The sequence below is a fragment of the Macrobrachium nipponense genome, chromosome 34 (genome assembly GCF_015104395.2).
Source record: "Macrobrachium nipponense isolate FS-2020 chromosome 34, ASM1510439v2, whole genome shotgun sequence".
Classification (NCBI taxonomy): Eukaryota; Metazoa; Arthropoda; class Malacostraca; order Decapoda; family Palaemonidae; genus Macrobrachium; species Macrobrachium nipponense.
This window is the reverse complement of record NC_061095.1, coordinates 29,473,062-29,497,069: the sequence shown is the minus strand read 5'-3', so window position 1 is coordinate 29,497,069 and position 24,008 is coordinate 29,473,062. Positions and strand designations below refer to the sequence as shown.

The 24,008-nt window shown below is 41.1% G+C and overlaps 1 protein-coding gene across 1 annotated transcript in view; it reads left to right on the top strand.

Moving 5' to 3' along the window:
* Positions 1–23,933, top strand: part of LOC135208005 (helicase POLQ-like) — a 128,821-nt gene extending 104,888 nt beyond the window's left edge. Inside the window, exons 7-9 of the mRNA XM_064240101.1 lie at positions 5,267–5,380; positions 22,777–22,911; positions 23,718–23,933. The gene's annotated coding sequence lies outside the window, so the exon portion shown is untranslated. The remainder of the gene's footprint in view (positions 1–5,266; positions 5,381–22,776; positions 22,912–23,717) is intronic.
* Positions 23,934–24,008: the final 75 nt, after the last annotated feature.

Here is a 24,008-nt window from a genome sequence, read left to right as displayed (position 1 = left end):
CACTGCCTTGAGGATTGGGAGTGGTACTAACACTAGACTCCAGGCCTTCAAGAGTCCCTTCACTATCTTCGCGACGGAAGAGGACGTACTCTCTTCCGTTCGCCACGAAACTGGTGGAGAAGTCCTCTTCAGGCAGTCCTCAAGGACGAGCCCATTCACAGTTGAGGGAGGCGGAGTCTACTTCTCCTCTCTTCCCCGCCTTCGGGGAATTGTGGGAAAACCTGCCAGCTACATTCACGCTGGGTAAACTCAAGCCGGACTGCGCCATGGACCAGTTCGGTGAGAAGTTACCTAGGCTGCCGGATTCCCTAATCCAGGCAGAGTTCGTGCGCGACTAGGTTTGGCAGGTCCCTTAATTCCCTCATCCATCACTGAAATGGCTGCCCTTTCCTACGCCTTCGGAACCGCTGTTCAAGATTCTGGCGAAATCTCAGTTTCAGACGGTTCTGACGGACGCCTTTGACTTCTTCCAGGCTAGGAGGAACTGCCGGAAGCATGTCCTAAAGAGTGCACAATCAGGCATGAGCCTAATAGACTCTTGGCTGCAAGCATGTGGGAGCGGATCTCTTCCCAGAGTCCGCAGTGAACGAGGTCCACCACGAAGCTGCTAGACTCAACCAGAGCCTTAGAGCTAGGTGGGGTATTTCCTCAAAGAGGAAACAGGAATCCGTTCCCACTGCTGGCAAGAAACCAAAGAAGGCTGGTAAGAGGTTCCAGCCTTATAAAAGACTCCAACAACAGCAGCAATTTGTGCAGGCAGTCCCAGTTACCCAACAGGGACAACCTTCCACCTCTAAACAGAACCAACCTTTTTCTGGTGCCCCAACAATCTCAACCATCCACTTGCCTACGCTATCTCGCCGGCCTTCAACCCTGCCTATGAGGCTCAAGGCTACTCTCAACCGATGAGGTAGGGCGAGAGGTTACTTTCGTCAGCGTGGCGCAGGAAGGGGCACGAGGAGTAGACAGTTTCAGAGGAGGGCGTGGTGGCCAACCCGCCCATCAGCAATGAGGCTCCCAGGTAGGAGGGAGGCTGTTCCTCTTCCGCCACAGGTGGGGGTTCAGCAATTGGGCACAGAGCATAGTGTCCAAAGGATTAGGCTGGAGTTGGATCAAAGATCCCCTCCAATCAAATCATTTCATCAAGTACCGTCAAAGGAATGATAGATTACGCGGAAGAACTCCTTCAGAAAGGAGCTATTGCGAGAGTCAAACATCTAAAATTTCAAAGGGCGCTTATTCAGCGTGCCAAAGAAAGGCTCAACAAAAAGAAGGGTAATCTTAGACTTGTCAAAGCTAAACTCTTTCATTCGCTGCGACAAGTTCAAAGATGCTTACCCTCTCGCAAGTAAGGACCTTACTGCCGCGTGGAGCCGTCACATGCTCCATCGATCTTACAGACGCATACTATCATATCCCTATAGCAGACACTTCCGCCCATTCTAGGGTTCAGGTTAGGGAACCAGACATTTTCATTCAAAGTGATGCCCTTCGGTCTGAATGTAGCCCCCAGGGTATTCACAAAGATAGCGGAAGTGGTTGTACAACAATTGAGAGCTCAGGGAATAATGGTAGCGGCATACCTCGACGATTGGTTGATCTGGGCACACGTCGAGGAATGTCTCGAAGCTACCAAAAAGGTAGTCACTTTCTGGAAACATCTGGGTTCCAGATAAAACAAAACGAAATCCAGACTTACTCCGGAATCTCGTTTTCAGTGGCTAGGAATCCAATGGGATTTGTCTTCCCACAATCTATCAATTCCAGTGGCCAAACGGAAGGAAATAGCAAAATCTGTCAGGCAATTCCTCAAATGCAAACAAACGTCAAGAAGAAACCAGGAGATAATCCTAGGGTCTCTTCAGTTTGCTTCGGTAAACGACTATCCTTCTGAAGCAAGGCTGAAGGATATAAATCGAATTTGGCGGTCAAAAGCAAACTCCAAATATCGAGACAAGTTGTCAGTAATTCCACAGATCCTTCGCAACCAACTACGGCCTTGGTTCAAAAGTAAAGAACTTAGCCAAGAAAGTACCCCTTCAATATCCCCTCCCAGTGCTAACCATTCACACACGGACGCATCCCTGTCCGGGTGGGGGGATACTCTCAGTTCAAACAGGTTCAGGGGACTTGGTCAGTTCAATTTCGCCAGCTCCACATAAAACGTGTTGGAAGCAATGCAGTATTTCTTACTCTGAAGAGACTGCTTCCCCGAAGAAGTCTCATCTAAGGCTATTTTTGGACGTGCAGTGGTAGTTCATTGCATCAACAGAGGAGGGTCCAATCCAAACATGTGAACCATGTCATGATAGCCATCTTTGCATTAGCAAACAAACACAAATGGCATCTGTCTGCCACTCACCTGGCAGGAGTAAGAAATGTGATAGCATGACGCTCTGTCCCGGTCAGTTCCTCTGGAATCATAGTGGTCTCTGGACGTCGGTCATTCCAGTGGTAAGCCGGAGAGTCCCAGGTCTCCAAGTGGATCTCTTCGCCTCACAAGCGAACCACAAGCTCCCTTGCTATGTGGCCCCCAACCTGGACCCTCTGGCTTATGCCACGGACGCCCTGTCGTTGGATTGGAATCAGTGGAGGAGAATTTATATGTTTTTCCTCCAGTGAATCTTCTCTTGAAAGTCCTAGACAAACTAAGTCTTTCAAAGGGATAGTAGCTCTGATTGCACCGGACTGGCCCAAGAGCAACTGGTATCCTCTTCTCTTGGAATTGGTCTCCGACCTCAACGGATCCCCAATCCCAACCCAAACTGTCACAATCATACAAATGAGGACTGTGTTCGCTTCCTCAGGAACTCTCCAGACCCTAACTTTATGGACTTCATGAAGTTTGCGGCTAATAAAGATGCTGACATTGATCCACAGAATATTCTCTTCCTAGAATCAGATAAGAGAGAGTCAACCATTAGACAATATGACTCAGCTGTTAAAAATTATTTAGCATCTTTCTTGAGAGAATCGAACACTACAACCATGACAGTTTAATTTGGCTATATCCTTTTTCAGATCCTTATTTGAAAAAGGTTTAGCTGCTAGCACGATTACCACTCATAAATCGGCTTTGAAGAAAATCTTTCAAGTAGGTTTTCAGATAGATTTGACTGAATCTTATTTCACATCATCCCGAAAGCCTGTGCTAGACTTAGACCTTCCCAGAGGCCTACTACAGTTTCATGGTTCTTAAATGACGTCCTCAAACTAGCTTCAGATACTGACAACTCTTCTTGTACATTCATAATGCTTCTGAGGAAGACATTATTCTTATTAAGCCTAGCCTCAGGAGCTAGAATTTCAGAACTGTCGGCTCTATCCAGGGATGCGGGTCATGTGGAATTCCTCCCATCAGGAGAAGTTCTACTTGCTCCGGATCATTGCTTTTTTAGCCAAAAATGAAGATCCTCATTGCAAGGTGGGCCCCTTGGAAGGTTATCCACTTCCACAGGATCCTTCTCTCTGCCCAGTATCAACTCTTAGAGCCTTTCTATCTCGTACTTCTTCTAGATCCTCAGGTGCTCTCTTCATGAGTATAAAAAAAGGTGGTACGTTTATCAGTTAAAGGTATTAGGCAGCAAATCCTTTACTTTATTAAACAAGCCAACCCTGAGTCATTCCCAAAAGCACATGATATCGGGAGTAGCCACCCAATTAATTATTTCCAACATATGAATTTTGAGGATCTTAGAAAGTATACTGGATGGAAATCCCCGACAGTCTTTAAACGGCATTATTTAAAGTCTGGAATCTTTAAAGTTTTCAGCAGTAGAAGCGGGAAACATAGTTTCCCTGATGCTGTTTAGTAGTTGTAGTATAGATCCAGTCTCCTTTCTACCTACATAAAACCAACATGCCTCATATCGTCAGGCTGCTCAACATCATAGCCTTAGCCGTTGTATCATATAGTGGTTTGTCCCTTATTTTTTTTGCTAGGGACATCCACATTTGTACTGATAATGTACTTCAGTGTACCTACCCTTATTTTTATGCTAGGGTAGGACACAATATGTTTGTATATATCACCTTTTATGTTAATGATGAACTTCAGTCACATGTGTTTGTATATATTTTGAAATAATTGTATTGATGATGGATTTCCAGTGTACCTACCCTTATTTTTATGCTAGGGTAGGACACATGGTGTATATAGTTTTGGAATTTTGTATTTTGTTAAGTAAATCCCAATTTTTCCTTAATTTACATGCATCTTTGTAATTTACTTTAATTACCATTTAAGTACTTTAAGTTTACTAACATTTTATTATTTTACTGTTAAAATAAGTTAGTTTAAGTGCTTAATTTGTATGCTGTAATTGATTTACTTATATTATATCCATCATTTTTAATTGTTTTTCATTGTTTCCTTTTTTCCCATCTTGTCTGTTTCTCTGGTACTCTTTCATAGGCCGACACGAGCTGAGCCCAGAAAAAGGGATTTTGACGAAGGAAAAATCTATTTCTGGGTGATTGGCTCGTGTAGCCCTATGAAATAAAACCCCCCCTTTTTTATAGTTGGTTTTCCCCCCCTTGCAGGACAAGATGTATTTAACTGTTTTATTTAAGGATGTCCGCTAGGGGCGCTGCTGTCCGTGGCGTCCTCTAGTAGTAGTAGTAGAGGTTGCATCGCCCGTTGGTATCAGCTCTCTCTTGGGGGGATTCTGACAGGAAGTTCTAATTGGTGTTTGCTCGTGGTAGTGTTCACTCGCCCTTTATCATACCCGACACTTCTTTTTTTAAGAGAAGAGTGAGCGCGTCAGTTTTACTGACATTCTTAATTTTGTTTTTCTCTGGTAATTTTAGGCTAATTTACACCTATAAAGAATGATATTAAGGATACTTTCATAGGGCGACACGAGCCAATCACCCAGAATAGATTTTTCCTTCGTCAAAATACCCTATTTGGATACTTACCTATGTTAAAGTAGACCCCACCCAGCCTCCCCACATTTACTGGGCTGTCAAGGAGAATTCTTACTAGAGCTAAAACATTCGAACACATCTGGTGAAGAGGTGAACTAGACAGACTTCCGGGTCAACCAAGCAATCTTTTTTCTTTTGTTTGAATGCCAACTCACCTATAGGCATGGAGATATGAGCTAACTATAACAGTAGGTAAGTATCCAAATAATAAATTTCATCATGAAAATTTATATTCTCAAATTGTCAAACAGGTCATGAGGATAGTTATCTATTGTAATGTGATATAAATACTCTAGTGGTATATTTTGATCAATGATTATTCAAATTTTTATTTCAGGAACTGGAAGAGTTATGGGCATTTCGTGACTTACTCTGCACCTTTTCAAGACAGTTAACAGGATGCTGTTCTTTAGAACTCCTTCCACTGCTTGATCTTCCAGGCGTTAAAATGGTATTTACACTTGTCTTACTTACCCCAATCATCCATTAGCTGCTAAGTGTTTTGACAGGGAAACCCATCACATTGACTGCTTCAGGCGCATCCTCCTGTGCAGATCTGTGCACGCAAAAAAAAATCCAGCTTGCCATATAAACATCCAGGCTCTCAATTCCCTCTAGCAGAAGCCATACCAATTGTCCAGTTGTGATTGCCAGGCTGAACAGATTTGTTGGCTTTGTTCTGCAGAAGTAACCAGCTCTTCATCTTTCTTTAACTGACTTTTCCCCTTAGTAACATTTTTTTACCGTTTTGCCCTGCATGTATTATATGTACTACATCATTGTCTTGCCTTGGTGATAGTTTTGCTTAGTTATTTTAATCTTTTGCCTCTAGTATGGCAATAAGTGTATGAAGTGTGGCTCTTTTTAACTTCCAAATGAATACAGGCAGTCCCCGGGTTACAAAATCGTCGTAAGCTGGAACATTGTCAAAAATCCTAAGAAAACCTTATTTTAATGTTTTGGGTGCATTAAAATCTATGTATGTAACTGCACTCTTATTTCATTTTTTCATCAAAAACCTTCAAATATGGATTATTTTGCATTTTTGGAGTCTTATTTCTTCTGCCAGATCAGCGTTATAGGCGCCGTAACCCTGGAACATGCGTTGTAAACCTGGAAATAATTTCTGATAAATATAATTGAAAAGCGTTGTAACCTTGGAACGTCGTAAGCCAGACCCGCCGTAAGCCAGGGACTGCCTGTATCTTACTTCTGTTGCTGCTACTACTTGGTCTCCTTTTAATTTTTAATAGCTATTCATTTCACCTGCTATTCATATTTAGGAATGGGGTCTTTTTTATGCCAAATTTCATTTCCGTAATTAAAATTTACCATAGATAGCTTAGAGGCTCATTCATTTTCTGCCAGTGGTATTTCTTTAGACCCTTTCTTACCTTACTTCACATGTTTTGTTCTGTTATGCTCATATCATTCAGTCACAGACTACATGATTTGTTTTGGATATTTATATACTGTTAAAGGTTCAACCCTTTTGGAGTAAATCATTGTTACATTCTGTGTTCTTGGCTTGTTACCATAATTATTGCTTCATGGCATAATGCTTTTTACAGTTGAGTTTTTCTAATGTACTTAACTTGTAATACAAATCTTTGAAAGATATTTTGACAGAATCTGTATCATCAGTGTGCCCGCTTATTAAATTTTAAGGAATTGCAATACTGCAGTCGACTTCTACTTATGTGTGGTACAGCATTTTGGGCTTCAGTTATTTGCAGATTTTTCTGTAAAACAAATGTCTACATCATTCATGGAAAATTTGCCTACTTGGGGATTTTTTTCATGGAGCAATTACTGTATAGGTATACAATCCTTTATCCAAAATCCTCAGGGCCTGGTGTGTTTCGGTTTTTGGAATTTTTCAGGAGCATGACTACTGCAACAAAAACATTAGTTTTTCTCTTTTTTCATTATAGTCATTGTTAGTGTAGTTGCTTGTTTTCTCTTCAAGGAGTTACCCCTCCATAGTGTTTGTTTGTTTGTTTGTATGGTGTCTTTACATTGCATTGAACCAGTGGTTATTCAGCAATGGGACCAACGGCTCCATGGTGACTAAACTAATATCAAGAAATATCAGCCCGGTCTTGTAGCTGGGTATTGTGTTGTAATGATAAACACTATGACACATAATGGACTCTGGAAGAAGAAATTATTATTGTACATGTGTGTTGGCCATCTTGCTTACAACCTGGCCTGTAAAAAACCAAGAACCATTACCTCTTGTAGTGAACATGAGTATATATGCCAAGCCAGTGTCCTCACTAAAAATTTCTTAGATTCTAAATTTTTTCATCAAGGATCATGGAAACATCTAAACGTGGTAGTTAAGTGCTTCTTTTTAAGCTCCAGCTAAAAATCTAATTTAAACTGTGGAAGAGGTGTTAATTTATTTTTTTTGAAAGTCAAAAACTAGTCTTTGTTTTGCAAGCACATATTCGGTGCTTGCTCGTGGTCTCCGTTTGCTATTTGTGAAAAGTGCAAAATTTGAAGACTCATTCTATCCAGAAGTTTTAGCCAACGAAATGTTCCACAATTTATTAAGATGATGGCCTAATAGATTCAGTGAGAATAATTTTGACTATATAGTAGATGTTGTTTGTAGACTATATAACCTAAGATTATATATCCTAAAGGGGATTTAAATAACTTGGATTATGTAGTAACCTAGGTTAAGGTAAGTAAGAATATTTCTGGGCTAAACCTGTGTCGCTCCATGAAATGTCCTTATAGCACTCATTTCTAAGGTATAAATATTGCCAAATATATCAGAGGAAAAACTATATGGTTAATACCAGGATAAACCTGGTTCGCTCACCCCTGTATTAGGGTGTCGGTATAAAACTGGGGCGAGTGATACCACTACCAGAGGTTTCCTGCCATTTAGTCTCTTCCTTTGTCAATTTCCCCTTTCAAATTAGGCGCCCTACCAGCGCCATCTACCGCCCACCACCACTACTACTAATGCCTCGATAGCCATTCCTTTAAATAGCACTGTCGTGTACACTTGTGTCTTTGACTGTAACGACATTATTTTAGAATAAAGAATGAACGATGCTATAAATAAATGCCAGGAAGTCTTACGTATCTAAGTTGCGTTACTGCAATTATCAATTTATGTTTGTAAGGGTAGCGAAATTAATCATAAGTATGTTTTAGTTGTATGTTACATAAACGGAGCCTAGCTTGCACCGCTCCCGAATCAGCCATTACATACATCGCTACCCGTAACTTTATGACGACTTCCAATTGGTCTCCTATACTAATTGTAGTTGCGTTGTTATTGATTTTGCACTAACTCAAGAGTTACAAAAAATTGTAGATATCCTGACGTTTTATAATAGATATCCTGGCGCGAGGATGATTCGGACCTACTTACACAAACCAAGGAGATTCCTCCTTGGTGGGAAGTAGGTCAGATGGATATTCCTTCCACTGGAGAGGCTTCTCCCCTTCGATTCGTCGGATCGGGAGTTCAGCCTATCTCCCTCCCCCCCTCCCCCCCTCCCCTCTTTTCCCTTGGTCTGCTTTAAGGAGGATACCTCCTTCACCTTACCAGGCTGGAATTCCTGAGGGAGGGTGTAAGGCCCTTAGGGACCTTATTCTGTTTCATGAGCCTCCCTGGCCTACCTTGCCAGATCGTGATTGAAATCACGTCTCGGAAAGGTTAGGCTAGCCGCTCAGAGCCACCCTGCCTGTCCTGACCAGATCGTTCCGATCGAGAGAAGGTTAAGCCAGCTGCTCTTTAAACAGAATTATGTACTTATCCTCTTTATCCTTATCCCCTCTCGCGCCAGGGCTATTGTATGGCGTTTATTATCATATAAATTATTGTATTATTGTAATCAGTGGGCAGTCGGTCTATAGACCGTCAGCCCCTGTGATCGATTGGATCCATTTCTTACCGCGAGGTGTTCCACCTGGCCGGTCGTAGTGTCCAATTGATCCCGTGTGAGCCACCTCTCTAGACGCCCTCCCTCCCCCCATTTACCTTGACGGGATGATATAACTCGCTGACGCTACTTCAGGTAGCCATCCCAGTCCTATCCCTTCTTGCAGAGGGGTTGGGGGGGAGTGATTATAGTCGGAAGGGGTACTCCTCGCCTTACATAGTAGGAGTAGTATGATGGTACCTACCCAGACGAGCCTTGGTAAATTTCCTGGCTCGTTAGGACGGTATTAGCCACGTACTCTCTTCTCGCCTTTCCTATCCCCAGTTCCCTTCGTCCTCTATCTGTCCACCTCGGCGGATCTGGGATCCATCGGACATCGTTAGTTATGCATATAAGAAACACGATCCCTTTACGATCAGATTAAGGCCTAGGTTTTACCTATTTCCCTGTTTCGATCCCTAAGCTGGACCCGGGGGATAGAGAGATAGCATTGAAAGGGAACTGGGACCGGAACGAGAATTTTGCCTTTCCTATCCTCAGCCCTCCATACATTATCTATCCTTCCGCCTCGGCGGGCCCGGGATACAGCAGAGATCGTTCAGTTATGCATATAACAGCACGATCTCCCATACGATCAGATTCAGGCCTAGGTTTTACCTATTCCCCTGTTTCGATTCCTTAGCTAGACCCGGGAGATAGAGAGATAGTAGTATTGAAAAGGAACTGGAGGAAGGAGCATAGTTTAAGGCATACTGTGCTCCGGTACAATATTCATTTAGTTATTTTATTTTAATTTGTTTTAAAATATGCTTTATGTTTTTGATCGGTGTACTACGCCGGGTAGTCGAACCCGGCAGGTAACCTAGAATCGAGGCATTTATTTATCCTTACCTAGCCTCTCTCCCCCGTTTTCATTTATACCTCGGCGCCCCACCCCGGTCGCGGCGGCCATGAACTAGCAGAGGCATTCTTAGTTTACTAAGAAAACCTCTCTGATGCCGACGGATTCGGGCCAAGTCTAACTTTCCCCGGTTTCGTTGGTATTAAGCTTAATATATATATGTATATATATCATAGCGGGGTCGGAGCTGGCAGGAGAGGATATATGAATATCCTACATAATGCATGCCGCCACAATTTATTACGGCGACAACAATGTAGTATGCAGGTCCCACCGGAGTTACCTCCAGCGGATCTACATGTAGTGATATTCCGGTATTGATTCTAACATTACATACTCCGCCAGATACATATCCGGCAAGTCCATACAAAGGTACTTATGTATCATTTTGTAATTACAGATGGTACGCTGTCAGAAGACAACCTGCACTGCAACCCGGCAGCAGCAGGGCAGACAGGAAGTAAGCCGCACTCACGCAGGCTGTGCGGTCCAATGAACGATTTGTTGGTCTGGCAACCAGTTGAGAGTGAAGTCTGTTACAATTTGGTTTTGGGACTTCACTACTGAGATGGTAAGTACCAATTCATTGAATGATTAGTTCACTGAATGAGATATTGGAAATAACTGGAGAAATATTGAGATAGTTATCAGTGACTTAAGATAGCACTTTTAAAGAGCATACTTTTAAAAGTAACTGTCTCTTTCAGAAGCTCCCTTATCTACCCAAATGCGGAAGTATCAGCAACGGTACCAGTAGATTTGGCAGACACAATCGTTGCCAAGATCCATGAAGATAAACAGGCCATGCTGGCAAAGGACCTAGAAGGTTTAGAATAAGAAGTCGTTGGAGAGGTCGCAGCAATCAACCTGGACCACAAACCAATGAAGGCTGATTCCCAGGACGAAGGTAGGCTATGAGAAGCATTTAGTAAACGGGCAAAAGGACTACCCTTTAGCTCGTCTCATTCTTCTTTTTTATTTTAAAAGTTTACTAAGATACCTACGACTTCGAGGGATAAGCCGGGGTCGGTAATCCCTAACGTAATCTGAAATAGTCACTCATAGGTCTATTACAAGTCCCTTCCTAGCTGAAGGCCATTTGGGAAAGTCGTTCTAGTTCGTCATCAGCCACCAAACTGGTGATGAATGCGACAAAATCTGCCACACACAGGCAGGTATCGAAGACAAAGGCTCAGTCCAATTCTAAATAACATGACAACTCAGTTGTTCTCGAATATAAAAATGTTAGGTTAGTCTATTCAGTCGTTAGTATAAGGAGACCTCAAAGCAAGGAGTCCTCCAACCCGGAAAGCCACAACGATTCCGGGGGTGGGGGGCATCCCCCCACAGACACATCCAAATTGTGTCCCTTCAAAACAATAATCCTTGGTAGTTACCAACACATGCCCCCTTCTCAGAGGGCATGCTGACGATAGAGGGGGGAGGGGGGAACCCGGCCAGTAGAGGATTTTGAGTTTCTTTCACCGGGTCTCCAATTCCCTGGTTCAGGCTATGCACGTCTGATCGAGAACACACTGATCTGGGAAGACAAAGCGCCTAGGGAGATGGCCATCTTCCCCAGAGACCAGGCTCAATCAGACCGGGGTTGGGCAAACCCTTGGGGCAGATTGGGGAATGCAAAACAAATACCAAACTGACTCGCCACAATAACCCCTTCACGATTTTTGTGGTACTAGACGACACTCCCAATTCGTGTACCTCTAAAGTGGTAGAGATTACACTTCAGGCAACAGCAAAGGAGAAATCTATACATTATATCAGAGATTCGGATTTACCAGCCGTGGTCTCTCTGTGAGGAATGAGATGTGGGGTAGACGCCCCGGCGACATTCTTGGTAGGCATATTGAACTAAAATTGTGCTAAACGCTCTTCAGCGAGCTTTTACCCAGACTCCCAGAAGCAATGGTAAAGGCGAAGTATGAAGCCAGAAGTCGCTTGACTAGGTCTATCAATTCCGCCACTATAGCGGAAATGACAACCTCGGTCTATACGGACGAACCATGATTCAGATCCGACAAGTCATTGCTTCACACCTTACGGTGTGATGTATATTGACTTTTGCAATAGCCAGGAAGAACTGCAGAAAGCACGTCTTGGCCGATGCGTTCTATTCGCCATGAACCTAATAGACTCATCAAAGCTTAGATACGGGGGGCCCAACTTGTTCCCTGGAGACCGTAGTGAAGAATCCCAGGCGAAGCAGCTAAGGTCAACCAGAGCTTGCGAGTTCGCTGGGGCTTGATCCCCAAGAGGAGATTTGAATCCTCTGGAACACAGCCCAGGGGTAAGCAGAGATTAAAGGGGTTCTAGTCTTTCTAGACGACTTAACCTCAAACAGCGGTACAAGCCGTTCCAGTAGGCCAGCTAGGTCAACCATCCACCTTAATGGTCAGCCACAACAGTCCGTGCTGCTGTAGAACCAGCCCTCTCAGCAGCACCAGTCCGTGCTGCTGTAGAACCAGCCCTCTCAGCAGCACCAAAGCTCGGCTTCTTTACCTCTTCCCCGGCCATGAGGCCTCCGATAACAACAAGTGTATGTCACGAATACAAACAGGTTCACAAGAGGTAGCCGAGCCAGAGCAACTTTCCGTAGAGCTGGCGGAAGAACTTCCGGCAAGGAAGAGACTCCACAGGAAGCCAGCGCAACCGATCTTCGACGAAACAGTGAGACTCCTCAGGTAGGAGGAAAGTGGTGCTTATTCAAGAACCGCTGGGAATCAGCACTTGGTTGCACAGCGTAGTATCAAAAGGTCGGGTATGGAGTGGGGAAGGGCCCTCCTCCATCAACCAAAATTTACCAACATCCAAATGCCGGATGAGATAAAGGACACCTAAGACTTTCTGTAGAAGAAAGTAATTACAGGTGCAAATACTTAGAATTTCAGGGACGCTTCTCCAGCGATTCCATGAAGATTCAATGAAACCAAGAGTAATATTAGACTTGTCTCATTGGAACTCATATATTCAATACGACAAGTTCCATATGCTAACTGTTTTCGCAGGAATGGAGCTTACTTCCCCGTGGGGCTGTCACAACGCCTATAAATCTTATAGATACTATCCCGTTCCGGTAGCAAGTCACTTCCGCCTTTTCCTGGGCTTCCGCCTTTTCCTAGGCTTCAGACTAGGTAACAGGCTTATGCCTTCAAGTAAGGCTGTTTGGGCTTATCAGAGCACCCAGAATATTTACAAGATAGCGGAACAGTAGTACAGTAACTGAGAACCTAAGGGATAAGCCTAGTAATCTCCTAGACGACTGGCTCATCTGAGCTATAAACGTCAAGGAATGTCTCAAGGCAACCATAAGTGATAAAATTTCTGGAATTCTTAGGATTCCAAATCACAAGGAATCCCTACACACTCAGACACCATGGTTTCATTGTTTAGGAAAGAATGGGACCTCAAATCACACAACTTTTGACCCCACCGGAGAAATGAAAGGAAATGGCAAGGCTGCGAGACAGTTCCTCACTGCAAACATACATCCTGGAGGAACCAGGAAGAGTCCTAGGTTCACTCCAATTCGCGTCAGTAACAGGGACCCCACTATAAACCAACGGAAGGTTATATTCCAGGTTTGGCGGAGTAGAGCAATCAGGGAATTGCGAGACAAAGTTCCTGCATCCCGTATACATTTTACAGAGAGACTGTCCATGGACAGAAGTCAAGAATCTGACAAAATCACCACCGGTATGGTTCCATCCACCAAGTTTAGTGTTCGATATGGACGCTCTGTCAACAATTCACTTGGCAGGAGCGAGACCTTAGTGACAGATGCACTGTCAAGGACAACTCCGCTATAGTTGGAATAGCCCTTAGACAACAGGTCACTTAGATGGATCAGCCAGCAGAGTCAGCCAGCAGAATCCAGATCTCCAAGTAGGATTATTGCCACAAGAATCCAACCACAAGTTACAATATTTCATGTGACCCTCAATCGGGACCCCATGGCCCAGGCCACGGATACCAGATAGATTGTAACATCTGGCAGAGGATTTACTTTTTCCCTCCAATAAATCTACTTATGGATGTTCTAGACTAGCTCACATCCTTCTAAGGACGGATCGGGCTGTTAGCCCCAATGGACTCAAGCAATTGTGACCCAATAATAGGGGAATGGGGACTCCGCCCCAGAACGGACCCAACCCCAACCCAGACTAAAACACAATTAGTTATAAGCAATACGGCGGGCGCTTCCTCAAGGATTCGAAGTGTCCCTCCAACTTTATGGAATTCATGAATTTTACGGCACAAAAGATGCCAATATGGATCCTATGAACACCTTGTTCTTAGAATCAGACAACGGAAGTCTACGGAGAGGTCCGCAGCTATGCGGTATCATTTCAGTATCTGTCACGAGATTTGACAGTCCTGACTAATCTCTCCCTCCCCTAGTCCCTACGACTCCCCTTTTCTAGGCAGTACGATTCTACAGTAAAGAAGCGAGCCCTTTTTCCTAAAAGACCCAAAAGTTATGACGATGAACACGAATCTGGCTGTTACATTCCCTAGGTACCCTGTTTTAGAAAGGGCCTACCAGCTAGTATATTACCATGACCAAATCTGCTTCAAGGAGATACTCCAGTTTGGTTCTACATTATCCAAGATTCATAATATCATCGATTCCGAGAGCTTGTGCTAGCTAGAACAAATCATATTGTTTTTCTTCCATCTGGAGAAGTTCTAGTATCTCCAGATCGAATTCTTGGCTTAAAACGAGGATCCTCAGAGTAGGTGGGCCCCCTAGAAGATTGTCCCACTTCCACAGGATCTATCACTATGTCCAGTCAGAACTTGAGATCATTTTTATACAGAACTTCAAATAAACTTCAGGTCCTTTATTCATTCGAGAGATGGTGGAACAGTCTCACTTAAGTAAATTAAAATAACAATTCTATAATTCTAGATAGGCCAACTGGAATCAATTCCACATGTACATGATGTCCGAGCAGTAGCTGCCTTAATAATTTACTTCCACCACATAACTTTGATACCTTAGAGTTAGTATAAGTATGGAAATCAAGTATTTAATCACCACTACCTTAAATCCTTGAAGCCCTTAAATATTCAGCAGTGGCAGTGAGGGAATATTGTTTCCCCTAACACAGCCTAGTCATGTTGACATACCTAGTCGTAAAGATATTGTCCTTCTTTAGCTCCTTTTCTCTCCTAACCGCCTTGCTTAGTCTCTAGCCTTCATCTTGGGGTTTTTTCACTTGGATTGTACAATTGAACCATTCTTGTACTGAGTATAATTAACTACTAACTATACATATGTATAATATATAGTATTACTTGGTGACAGTAATCACACGAGCTTTACCAGTAATTGTTTGCGGTAATGGTATATACTTACTAGAGTAAGGACTTAGACTTAAGATATTGTTAAAATCTGTTTAGATTTAAGGAATTTGATTAAATATGGTAGAATTACCTTAGAGTTAGTTTCTCCCTTCCAGTAGTCTTATAGAGAGTATATCCAAGCTTGTGGGAACAATTCTCTGTTACTATTTCACGGAGCGACACAGGTTTAGCCCAGAAAAGGGATTTTGACAAAGGAAAAATCTATTTCTGGGTGATGACCTGTGTCACCCAGTGAACCCACCCCTTGCTTCCTCACCCTATAGCCCCAAGCTTGGGTGCTATTTTCAGGAATGGCTATCGAGGCACTAGTAGTAGCGGTGGTGGGCGGTAGATGGTGCTGGTAGGGCGCCTTATTTTAAAGGGGAAATTGACAAAGGAAGAGACTAAATGGTAGGAAACCTCTGGTAGCGGTATCACTCGCCCCAGTTTTATACCGACGCCCTAATACAGGGGTGAGCGAACCAGGTTTATCCTGGTATTAACCATATAGTTTTTTCTCTGATATATTTAGCAATATTTATACCTTAGAAATGAGTGCTATAGGGACATTTCACTGGGCGACACAGGTCATTGCCCAGAAATGGATTTTTCCTTTGTCAAAATCCCTTTTTAACACATATCCATTTATGGACTTAGGCAACAGCCTAGTTTTTAAACCTTGCCAGAATTAGGTTGGGCACAGGTGCTTTTAGAACATCACCTATTCTAATCCCTCTAGTAGGTGCTAGCGAGCTATCTTTAGACTTTTGTCATCAATCTTCCATTGCACAAAGTAGGTACAGATTATCTAGACTCCCAAACTCTTCAGCATTTCAGACTGCTAACAGCAAAAAGAATTGTAGGTAAAATGAGTCTCGCCCAAGAACTCCACAATATGACAAATTTTCTACGACAATTTTTATTTTTCATAGCTACTAACCTTCAGTTTTACCAATAGGATAATTTCTAGTGCCTAGCTGGATCTGGGTAAATCGCAGATGAAAGCAAGGAATCTTGTGGGATCTGGCAACACGTGCATATATCAGGTGAAGAGTGGTCAAGGACCACGCACCCACGCCACAGCATGTCTTTCTTATAATCGCCTGGACGAAAGTTGTGGTTGACCTCTCTTGGCCTTTACCCAGTTCATTGCCCGTTTTCACTTGTGTTTGAGTGTGTATGTGCTGTTATTATGGCTGCTTCTGCTTCTTTTTGGCCTCATCAACATGTGTGCCCCAGAACTCCAAGTTTCCTGTGTTCTCGTTTCTTGGCTTTGTCTGCGACAGATCCACACATCACTTGTAGTAGGTGCTGTTCTAACATTTGCACAATAACGAATCCCTGCAACGGAATGTCGTGCGTGGTCTAGAGAGCAGTGCAAGTTATTTTATAGTTATAGGGAACATCATAGAGTTTCTACTCTTCCTTCGTATTGCAGGAATGAGCTTTGAATAAACTTCATTTCGCCAGGAATGGGGTGCTTCCATTCAAAGTAACAGCCACCCCACAGTGGAAGTTAACCGAGATAACATTTCACTATTACTGTTTTGGCAATAAACTGAATATGGTAGACGTAGAAGCCAGTTTATTATAGGACTGTAAGGGATTTTAACTACCACAGAGAATTGCATCTACATATTAACAAGAAATTTTTACCATTTTTAAAGTTGTTATTCTTATGGTCCCTATGGCTCCATAAGACACAACAACTATATCAAAGAATGCTCCCATAGTTGGTCGTGGCTGGAATAGTGCCTTTAATGGACAGTAATGTAGTAAACAGTCAAACCTCTGATTTTGTACACCCTGGTTATCGTATGATTCGGTTTTTGTAGACTTTTCCGACAAAATTTTGACGGGTTTCATACGTATGATCGGATTTCGTACACCCGAAAACGCTCCTTCCAGGGCCCACCTCATGACCAGGCCACATACCGAGTGCCTAAACAAAGCATCCCATGTTCTCTTGTGACCCATTCTAATTTTGTTTGTTGCTTTTTGTGTTTTTTTTATTTGAGTGCAACTGCTAAATAAGCCATCATGGAACCAAAGAAAATTCCAAGTGCCAATGCTTCTGTAAAAAAGGCGAGAAACATAAAATTCAAGAAAGAACTCATAGCAAAGTGTTGGAGGATGTTGCATGCCAATCACAGCAAGAAAATGCTTACAGCAAGTGCTGCTGTTATTGAATTTAAGGCCAGCAGAGGGTGGTTTGGAAAATTTAGAAAGCAAACAGGCATACATAATGTGCCTACTTCTGTGATAAAAGACATGTTTGCAAAGTGGAGTGATGTAAAAAAATTTGTGGAAAATTATCATACCAACAAAGATGATGTAATCTGTCTCCCCAACATGTTTAATGACAATGCCATGTTTCACTTTAGGCAAATTTTACAGTGACGCCAGTAACAAATGTCCGAGGACAATTTTATTGTGCAACAGGGGTTCAGTAACTCTCAAGCTTATCCTAGTGCCAGTAAAAACAAAGAAGGGAAGTAACCACAGGCAGTGCCAGTAAAAAATGAAGAGAAGAAACCCCAGATAGGTCCTTGATACCTGAAGTCCTTCTGGAGGAGGATTCCCCTTCCAAAGAATAACCATTCTTCCTTCCTCTCCCCTCCTCTCTGTCTTCCATATACTACCAACAAGTCTTCCATAAGGGTAAGAGTGATGTTAAATGTTCATTCAATCCATTTCATTAGTCATTTATATTTATTTCTCATTGTTTTCTATATGTAAAACTGTGTTTATTCTCTATAAAATGTATCTAAAATCCTAATTATTAATGTTTATATGCCATGGGAAAATAAACTGTGTTTATTCTCTATAAAATGTATCTAAAATCCTAATTACGTATTAATGTTTATATGCCATGGGAAAATAACAATAATTTTGATCATTACTGCATGATCCTAGGGGAGTTACACAGTATTATTCATGATTCTCCTGCTGATCATATTTGTATAATCGGGGACCTTAATTCTCACCCCACAAAACAATTTTATAATGAACTTACTCGCTTCTGTCAAAATCTTGCTCTCCAAATTAGCGATGTAATGCTCCTCCCTCCCTCCTCCTATTCATATGTACATAATAGAGCGGACGTTATTACAACCTCCTGGCTGGACCACTGCATCACATCTCCACAACTTCATGATTCTATTATGACCTGCAATATTCGCTATGATCTTGCAACGGGCTACGATCACATCCCATTACAGGTGTCATTCAGTACCCCATCCCTCCCTACCGTGAACCCCCTAACTGTTCGCCCACCAGCAGTAAACTGGGATTTTAAAAACCAAGAGAAAACCAGATACTTTAGGGCGACCATGGAAACCAGGTTGCGGTCAATAGTTCAACCGGCAGATGTCTTACTTTGTACTAGCACAAATTGTAGAAATGACCACCACAGGAGGGACCTGAATGAATTCTATTCGAACATAATCTCCGCTATGCTTGCTTTGGGCAGGACTGCCTACAGATTTCGTCAAGGTAATTCATGTCATATACCTGGATGGAATGACTTGGTTAAAGATCTGTATACATACTCACGAGAAATGTTTTTACTGTGGAGGGAAAATGGTAGCCCCAGGGAAGGGTACACTGCATTACTAATGAGACAGGCGAGAGCGCAGTTCAAATACTATTGCTCTTTATGCTCTGTAGGTTAAATGGAAAAACAACTAAGAGCCGATGCAATGTCTAGAAACTTAGAATCTGGTGATTATCCTCGTCTTTGGAAAGATATCCAGTCCTTAAATCCCAAAACTAAAAAGCTATCACAGAGAGTAGGGGAAGCAGTCAGAGACGAAGCTATCGTAAGTATGTGGGGCGATCACTTCAACAATATTCTGAATTGCATAAATGATCAAGATTCCCAAAGGGATGTAGATAACCTCCTTACTGACAACATTCAATTTCATTTTGCAGACCGTATTACGCCAGGTAACATCAGCGATGCCATAAACAGCCTACCTAATAATAAATCGCCCGGCTGTGATGGTCTTCCTGCAGAGGCCTTCAAATTCTGCCATCCGATAATTTACATTTTGCTAGCTGCCGTATTCAATGCGTGCATAATTCACCGGTTTCTTCCAGACTCCCTACTCTTAGTTCACTTGATACCATTAATCAAAAACAAGCTAAAGGATGCAGCTGACCCTGGCAACTACCAGCCGATTGCAATCACAACGATCGCATCGAAGATACTTGAGTCTGTTCTTCTAGTGAGACTTCTCCCCTTTCTACACAACACTGACAACCAGTTCGGGTTTAAAGCAAACCACTCAACCGACACCTGCATCTACATACTGAAAGAATTGCTGAACTACTACCTGTTTTCCTTTGTTTTGTAGATGTGAGAAAACCATATGACAGAGTAAACTACCTGAAGCTCTTCTTGAAGCTGCATAAAAGGGGCACACCCCTGTATCTCATTGGCATTTTACATTGCTGGTTCTCCACACAGCAATTCTGTGTCAAATGGGGTTGTATTATCTTACACCTTCGGCTCCCTAAACGGGCTTCAGCAAGGGGGCATTCTCTCTCCATACCTGTTTAATACGTACACAGATGCCTTGAATGTTAAACTGAACTCACTCCCAATCGGATGTACCGTCAATGAAATAACTATAAACAACCTCTGTTATGCCGACGATATGGTTCTGATTTCCCCATCAGTGCAAGGTCTCCAACGACTCTTCAACACTTGCCGCCAATATGCAGAGGAATTTTATATAATCTACAACGAAACCAAGACCCAGTGCATGTCGCTGCTCCATCGGCTGGAATTTGTGCACAAATTTCCATATTTGGGTCACATTATCACCGACGACCTAAAAGATACGGCAGACATTGAACAGAGGTGTTGTAAACTATGTGCAGCTGCCAACATGATTGCAAGGAGGTTTGCCTTCTGTCACCGAGACGTGAAACTGCTGCTCTTCCGCTCTTACTACTACAGTATCTATGGGTGTTCCCTCTGGACGAACTATACCCGAGAGACCATGAGACGCATCACTGTTGTGCACAATGACATTCTGAGACGCCTCACAAACACTCCCTGCTACCACTCCGCCACACAGATGTTCATAGAAAACCACCCGGACAATTTAAAAATTATTGTTAGGCGAACAATGTCCAGTCTGGTAACCTGAGTAAAAAACAGCAGCAACTCGCTCGTACAAAGCATCCTAAGGAGTGAAGCAAGATGATGATCTAAATTGTGGGAAAGATGGGAAAATGAGGCCTTTGTCCCCTAAAGGACTTAATCTCTGCAGTTTTTGTCATTATTACATTTATTGCTGATATTTTAATTTTTCATTATTACTGTGATTACTATCAAGTTTTTCTTACATTCAATTTTTGTATTTAGCCCTCTGGACCTGACTACTGTAACCAACTAAGGTCTCTAGTTGAAATTTAAGTTATATAATACGTGCACTAACTGTTATTACTCTCAATGCATATTTTTTTTCTCACCAATATTATTACTGTTATTACCAGTATTATGATTACTATCTTTTATGCTACCTCAGCTATTTTGTGAATAAGAGCCGATTACGTATTCTTTTCCTTTTTTATCATGTCTCATGTATCTAGATTGTGTATATTACTGTCTGTGTTTTGTATATTCCATGTATATGGCCCTGAGCTGAAATAAAGCATATTATTATTATTATATTTTTGGGTGTCGGGAACACAACTGGATTTACATTACTTATGGGAATTATTGTTTCAGACATCATGAAATTTTCTGGAACTGATTATGTACGAAAACTGATGTCTTACTGTATATGACCCAAAGGGAGAGGGTTCTTTCCAATGCCTACAAGAATTACATGATTTTCATTCACCCTTCTCACACATATGTAGCTACTGTGCACAAACTGGCTAAGATCCCCATTACTCACTAGGTTTTTTGTTATAGCAGATGTTATTCACTTTACTCCAGAAGAATTCTGTTCTGTTACCAATCTGACAGTATTCCTGGATATTATTATTGGGAAAGCTACGTGCCTAGTCTTAAACTCTTGGAAACGTTTTTATTCTTTAATATTGTTGTAGTCGGGCACAATTGTTCAATCTGGTAGCTGGTAGTGCATCCTCCAAGGTGGGGATTTTGGATGAGGTTATATTCAGATTTTGTTAACTTTGACAATTTTTTTTACTTCATTCATTTGGAGTTTTATTATTGACAATCATTAGTAAATACAATGGATTTTTCACATGTAAATAATTTTTATTTTCAGAATATAGATAATCCAAAATATGCAAACTACAAAATGGAGTTCAAGGTTGTGTTTTTAGTATAACTTTTATTTGTACAGTGTACTGGTAATTTATAAAATCACAAAACAGTTACCTTCTACAGTGAAAAATGTCAAATTGGATGACGTTGTCATATTTTATACAGATCAAATGTGCAACATGCTCAACAAATCTTTAATTTGGCCATGACCAAAGTTGCCTTATGGGCTTACCTAATTGGATTTAATTTATCTCGTGAGAAAATGAAAGCGCTTATGTTCAAGGTTGACATCGGGTGGAAGCAAAGCTGTTACCCATTGAATGAAATGAAAATAAATAAAAGTAATACCCATCAGTTTAACAGTCAAGTTCTGAGGTATAACATTTGATCCACCTCTGAACTGGAAAGCTTGTGTATGTATAAAAGGTGAATGCAAAAATACTTTACATCTAATTAGAAAACTCTTACACATTTACCATCATTACTGTTTCCATAAAAACCAATCATATAATCATTACTAGATTCAGAAGTCAAATACTGTATATGGATCAGTATCTGACTCTGTTACAAACTATTTGTAATAAAGGACTATTAAAAGCAATGGCACAGATTCTATCATCTCCAAATGCATCATTAAAATTTAAAAGCAGTGAATCGGCACGGCCTCTGTGCCATGACCTAGTAACTATGCAAAGTGCAGTACTAAAAATATAAGCATTAAAAATTGTGTTAACAGATATAATTTTGTGATCAATCTCCACCCTTCCAATTACAGCTAATACATAGGGTTTTGAATCTGTAATTGAGCATCAGAACTTGTATTAAAAAATATTTGTCTAAATTATAGGCTTAACTCTTGAATATCATAAACATACAGTTAAACATAAAGGATGCAAAAGTCCACACTATGCAATTTACACTTCTTAGCTTAATCCCTACATGGAGTTACTGTTTTTAATCTTAAGACACTTTATTTTGTCTTAACATAATTTCAACTGTTTTGTTAAGCCTTCATTGATGTCATTTGTCTCTTGATTGATTTCTTCCAATATCCAGGAGGTCTCGAGCAGTAATTTCATATTTTACTTACTTTTGATAATTTGTATAAACAATGTAACCACAAGTCAGTCCCAAAAATATTTTAATTTAATCAATATTTTACCAAATAATAAAATTACTATTATGAAGTGCAGTGTAAATTATAAGTTTGCCTAATAAGGGGAAAAAGGAAAAAATGCCCAGTAAGGTGTACGAAATAATATTCATTTTGGCTTGGAAGCTTTTTTTAAACCACAATAATTTGTTTAAATGAGACTATTAGTAGAGAAGCAAATATAAAGTTCCTTCATTGCAGTTTACTGTTAGAGCTTTTTAATTGGTTTGCTGGCATTTTCCTTTTACTAAATATTCATTATTTTTAGGGTCGAGCTAAGATGCTGTATAAAGCTGGATTTCATACTCTTCATGATGTTGCCAATGCTGAACCAAGATCTCTGGTTGAAAGTGTAGAGCATCTACCTTACCGAACAGCTACACAGATTATTAGTTCTGCAAAGGTAAAATTTATATTTATACTACTGGTTTGATTCTCCTTTCTGATCTTCCTTTCTTCACTTGTTAATTCCATAATTTGCACAAGGACTTGGCTCATGTTGTGGCAGAGTTATAACTTGGCCACTCTGCTTCACTTTGTCATCAGGATGATATGATTTCTTGTTTGATGTTCTTCATTGTTGAAGTTAATCATTATACAGAATTGCAAATGGTATGTGCTATTAAACGTTTTTTGCAGGTTCCCCTTGGCTCGTGCTGTGTTGCTTTCTATATTTAACATTAAGTCAGGTCCTTTAATCCTACCAAAAAAAAGAAGAAAAAACTTGCAGAACTTTAATAACTCAACCAGAATTTGTAAAGCTTTTGGATGGTTAACTCTTCATCGATGAGGACGGAATTTAGGCAGGAAAAATATGAGAGCAGTGTAGATGGAACCATTTCACATTTGTCTGTATAAAAGTGCTGATATAAAAATGTTATGATGAATTGCAGTACCCAAGAACTCCAAATTTTACTTAAGGTTTCACAATTTGTTAAATGCAGCACCTTTAATGGTTTCCTTTCACATGGAAATTTTCTTCTTTTAGGTTCAGGTTCACTGGGATGTAATATTTTAAGATTAGTTAAGATATATTGACAATACAAGCTTGGATATATTATCCAATGGGTTACCAGCAATGATGGGTTGACCTTTGTAAATTAAAAATAATGTAGATGCTTTTATTTATCTTTTTGCTTAAATTTTTGACAAAGTTTTCACTGTTTCCTATAATACAAAGTTGTTATTACCATATTTTTTCACCAACAGATGCTTTTACTAGAAAAGGCAGAGTCATTGCAAGGAGAGGCAGAAGAGGTACTATTGGGACTACATGAGCTACCTCCAGTTGTAAGTGATGGCACAGGCGCAGCTTCCTGATGTTTTCTGTATTGCCTTCCAGTTTACAATTAAATCATTTGTTTTCTATGTTATTTAAGATCTACTTATGTATATATAAGTTATTAAAGACATATTTAAAACAAACTATTTATTTTAAGAAACCTTCATCACAAAATAACTGCAGGTTGCAACCAATATATGTATTTCCAACAAATCTTA